Here is a 6933-nt window from a genome sequence, read left to right as displayed (position 1 = left end):
CACGGCTCACACACACACACGGCTCACACACACACACGGCTCACACACACACGGCTCACACACACACGGCTCACACACACACGGCTCACACACACACACACACGGCTCACACACACACACACACACGGCTCACACACACACACACACGGCTCACACACACACACACACGGCTCACACACACACACACGGCTCACACACACACACACACGGCTCACACACACACACGGCTCACACACACACACGGCTCACACACACACACGGCACACACACACACGGCTCACACACACACACACACGGCTCACACACACACACACGGCTCACACACACACACACACGGCTCACACACACACACGGCTCACACACACACACGGCTCACACACACACACGGCTCACACACACACGGCTCACACACACACACGGCTCACACACACACACACACGGCTCACACACACACACGGCTCACACACACACACACACGGCTCACACACACACACACGGCTCACACACACACACGGCTCACACACACACACACGGCTCACACACACACACACACACGGCTCACACACACACGGCTCACACACACACACACGGCTCACACACACACACACACGGCTCACACACACACACACGGCTCACACACACACGGCTCACACACACACACAGCTCACACACACAGCTCACACACACAGCTCACACACACAGCACACAAACACATCTCACACACACAGCTCACACACACACACAGCTCACACACACGGCTCACACACACACACAGCTCACACACACACACAGCTCACACACACAGCTCACACACACAGCTCACACACACACAGCTCACCACACACAGCTCACACACTACAGCTCACACACACACAGCTCACACACACACAGCTCACACACTACAGCTCACACACACACAGCTCACACACACACACAGCTCACACACACACACAGCTCACACACACACACAGCTCTCACAGACAGCTCACACACACACACACAGCTCACACACACACAGCTCACACACACACAGCTCACACACACACACAGCTCACACACACGGCTCACACACACAGCTCACACACACAGCTCACACACACAGCTCTCACACACACAGCTCTCACACACACAGCTCACACACACACACACAGCTCACACACACAGCTCACACACACAGCTCACACACACAGCTCACACACACACAGCTCACACACACACACACAGCTCACACACACACACAGCTCACACACACGGCTCACACACACACAGCTCACACACACACACAGCACACACACACACACAGCTCACACACACAGCTCACACACACAGCTCACACACACAGCTCTCACACACACAGCTCTCACACACAGCTCTCACACACAGCTCACACACACACACAGCTCACACACACAGCTCACACACACAGCTCACACACACAGCTCATACACACTACAGCTCACACACACAGCTCACACACACAGCACACACACACAGCACACACACATAGCTCACACACACAGCACACAAACACAGCTCACACATACAGCTCACACACACAGCTCACACACACACACACAGCTCACACACACACACAGCTCGCACACACGGCTCACACACACACACACAGCTCACACACAGCTCACACACACACAGCTCACACACTACAGCTCACACACACACACAGCTCACACACACACACAGCTCTCACACACAGCTCACACACACACACACAGCTCACACACACGGCTCACACACACACACAGCTCACACACACACACAGCTCACACACACAGCTCACACACACAGCTCACACACACAGCTCTCACACACACAGCTCTCACACACACAGCTCACACACACACACACAGCTCACACACACAGCTCACACACACAGCTCACACACACAGCTCACACACACAGCTCTCACACACACAGCTCACACACACACAGCTCACACACACACACACAGCTCACACACAGCTCACACACACGGCTCACACACACACACAGCTCACACACACACACAGCTCACACACACAGCTCACAAACACAGCTCACACACACAGCTCACACACACAGCTCTCACACACAGCTCACACACACACACACACAGCTCACTCACACACACAGCTCACACACACAGCTCACACACACAGCTCACACACACACACACAGCTCACACACACACAGCTCACACACACACAGCTCACACACACACAGCTCACACACGGCTCACACACACACACGGCTCACACACACACACAGCTCACACACACAGCTCACACACACAGCTCACACACACAGCTCACACACACTACAGCTCACACACACAGCTCACACACACAGCACACACACACAGCACACACACATAGCTCACACACACAGCACACAAACACAGCTCACACACACAGCTCACACACACAGCTCACACACACACACACAGCTCACACACACACACACAGCTCGCACACACGGCTCACACACACACACAGCTCACACACAGCTCACACACACACAGCTCACACACTACAGCTCACACACACACAGCTCACACACACACACAGCTCACACACACACACAGCTCTCACACACAGCTCACACACACACACACAGCTCACACACACAGCTCACACACACGGCTCACACACACACACAGCTCACACACACAGCTCACACACACAGCTCACACACACACAGCTCACCACACACAGCTCACACACTACAGCTCACACACACAGCTCACACACAGCTCACACACACACAGCTCACACTACAGCTCACACACACACAGCTCACACACACACACAGCTCACACACACACACAGCTCTCACACACAGCTCACACACACACACAGCTCACACACACACACAGCTCACACACACACACACAGCTCACACACACACACAGCTCACACACACACAGCTCACACACACACACAGCTCACACACACAGCTCACACACACAGCTCTCACACACACAGCTCTCACACACAGCTCACACACACACACACACAGCTCACTCACACACACAGCTCACACACACAGCTCACACACACAGCTCACACACACACACACAGCTCTCACACACACACAGCTCTCACACACACTCACACATACAGCTTAAACACACAGCTTACACACACACACAGCTTACACACACACAGCTCACACACACAGCTCACCACACACAGCTCACACACACACAGCTCTCACACACACAGCTCACACACACACACACAGCTCTCACACACACAGCTCTCACACACACAGCTCTCACACACACACACAGCTCTCACACACACACACAGCTCTCACACACACACACAGCTCTCACACACACACACAGCTCTCACACACACACACAGCTCTCACACACACACACAGCTCTCACACACACACACAGCTCTCACACACACACACAGCTCTCACACACACACACAGCTCTCACACACACACACAGCTCTCACACACACACACAGCTCTCACACACACACACAGCTCTCACACACACACAGCTCTCACACACACACACAGCTCTCACACACACACACAGCTCTCACACACACACAGCTCTCACACACACACACAGCTCTCACACACACACACAGCTCTCACACACACACACAGCTCTCACACACACACACAGCTCTCACACACACACACAGCTCTCACACACACACACAGCTCTCACACACACACACAGCTCTCACACACACACACAGCTCTCACACACACACACAGCTCTCACACACACACACAGCTCTCACACACACACACAGCTCTCACACACACACACACAGCTCTCACACACACACACAGCTCTCACACACACACACAGCTCTCACACACACACAGCTCTCACACACACACACAGCTCTCACACACACACACAGCTCTCACACACACACACAGCTCTCACACACACACACAGCTCTCACACACACACACAGCTCTCACACACACACACAGCTCTCACACACACACACAGCTCTCACACACACACACAGCTCTCACACACACACACAGCTCTCACACACACACACAGCTCTCACACACACACACAGCTCTCACACACACACACAGCTCTCACACACACACACAGCTCTCACACACACACACAGCTCTCACACACACACACAGCTCTCACACACACACACAGCTCTCACACACACACACAGCTCTCACACACACACACAGCTCTCACACACACACACAGCTCTCACACACACACACAGCTCTCACACACACACACAGCTCTCACACACACACACAGCTCTCACACACACACACAGCTCTCACACACACACACAGCTCTCACACACACACACAGCTCTCACACACACACAGCTCTCACACACACACAGCTCTCACACACACACAGCTCTCACACACACACACAGCTCTCACACACACACACAGCTCTCACACACACACACAGCTCTCACACACACACACAGCTCTCACACACACACAGCTCTCACACACACACACGCAGCTCTCACACACACACACGCAGCTCTCACACACACACGCAGCTCTCACACACACACGCAGCTCTCACACACACACGCAGCTCTCACACACACACACGCAGCTCTCACACACACACACGCAGCTCTCACACACACACACGCAGCTCTCACACACACACACGCAGCTCTCACACACACACACGCAGCTCTCACACACACACGCAGCTCTCACACACACACGCAGCTCTCACACACACACGCAGCTCTCACACACACACGCAGCTCTCACACACACACGCAGCTCTCACACACACACGCAGCTCTCACACACACACGCAGCTCTCACACACACACGCAGCTCTCACACACACACGCAGCTCTCACACACACACGCAGCTCTCACACACACACGCAGCTCTCACACACACACGCAGCTCTCACACACACACGCAGCTCTCACACACACACGCAGCTCTCACACACACACGCAGCTCTCACACACACACGCAGCTTCACACACACACGCAGCTCTCACACACACACGCAGCTCTCACACACACACGCAGCTCTCACACACACACGCAGCTCTCACACACACACGCAGCTCTCACACACACACGCAGCTCTCACACACACGCAGCTCTCACACACACGCAGCTCACACACACACGCAGCTCACACACACACGCAGCTCTCACACACACGCAGCTCTCACACACACGCAGCTCACACACACACGCAGCTCACACACACACGCAGCTCACACACACACGCAGCTCACACACACACGCAGCTCACACACACACGCAGCTCACACACACACGCAGCTCACACACACACGCAGCTCACACACACACGCAGCTCACACACACACGCAGCTCACACACACACGCAGCTCACACACACACGCAGCTCACACACACACGCAGCTCACACACACGCAGCTCACACACACACGCAGCTCACACACACACGCAGCTCACACACACACGCAGCTCACACACACACGCAGCTCACACACACACGCAGCTCACACACACACGCAGCTCACACACTGCAGCTCACACACTGCAGCTCACACACTGCAGCTCACACACTGCAGCTCACACACTGCAGCACAGGACAGGCTGTACACACAGCTTACACACTACAGTGTAGCGCAGGCTGTACACACAGTGTACACAATGCAGCAGACTGTACATACAGATTGCATACCGCCGTATTTTCCCGCATATAACCCGCGGGGTATACCACTTTTTTACAAACAAAACAAGACCCTGCGGGGTATATGGAGGTGCGGGATATCCCAAACATATTTTCCATGTGTGACGTCATAACTCGTTTAATGTTTTCATGATAGGACTATCCACGATGCAACACTTACCTTTGACTAAAGCACTGCTGAATAAACCATTGCACATGTTATCACGTTTTAAAGCTTTCGTGACTGCAGGGATTCATCTTCTTGGTTCTTTCGGTAAAGTCACGTAGAAGGGAAGTAATAAAATAATAAAAATAAAACATAATAAAACAACAATTGTTTTATTAATAAAACATAATAAAACAACAATTGTTTTATTATGTTTAATTTTTTATTATTTTATTACTTCCCTTCTACGTGACTTTACCGAAAGAACCAAGAAGATGTTATCACGTTTTAATTTATTCGAATTGTTTGTACAATGAAACGACAATGTTTGAAGTGGGTGCACTTTGTTTACCGTAATACTTTCAGTGGCTGTAGGGGGGTGCGAAAGTTTCAGCTGAGGCTATGGATTGCACAATGGGAAGGGCCTTAACAAGCATCTACCAGACGCGGAATCATAATTGCTGAGTCCCTTAGGCCGCTGCTATTGGCTGAGCACTTTACAGTGGCGACCACGAGCTTCGTTTCAAACTTCCAATGGCTTTGTTGCCAGGAGGCAATGGCGTTACCGTAGTGCCGCTATTGTCTGTGCTAAAACTGTACAGGGGTAACTACCGGTCCAGTAGCTGTAACATGATGAGGTCGAATGCTGGTAAGCCTAACAGTACGCTTACTTACTTATCTACCAGTTATGTGTTACTTATTTATTGGATACAGTAAAACCTTGGATTGCGAGCATAATTCGTTCTGGAAACGTGTTTGTAATCCAAAGCACTCGTATATCAAAGCACTCGTATATCAGTTGTGATCACGTGACGCTCGGCAGACAAAGCGTATACACGTACTACTCGTGTTGCAACACCTCACTCGTTTATCAAATTAATATTTACTTTAAAAAATTGCTCGTCTTGCAAAACACTCGCAGACCAAGTTATTCGCAATCCAAGGTTTTACTGTATTTACTTTTGTTACTTATTTACTGTTTTAAGTTCACTCGTTTCCGGTTAGTTTGTTTTCTTTGTACACGTTATGATTTTATTGATAGTGGAATGTATTACAAATGTAAACTTTGTATTAATATGATGGAAATAAGCT

This window comes from Lampetra planeri, chromosome 51, assembly GCF_965212315.1.
Source record: "Lampetra planeri chromosome 51, kcLamPlan1.2.h2, whole genome shotgun sequence".
Lineage (NCBI taxonomy): Eukaryota > Metazoa > Chordata > Hyperoartia > Petromyzontiformes > Petromyzontidae > Lampetra > Lampetra planeri.
The sequence above is the reverse complement of the archived record's forward strand: the minus strand, read 5'-3'. Positions refer to the sequence as shown.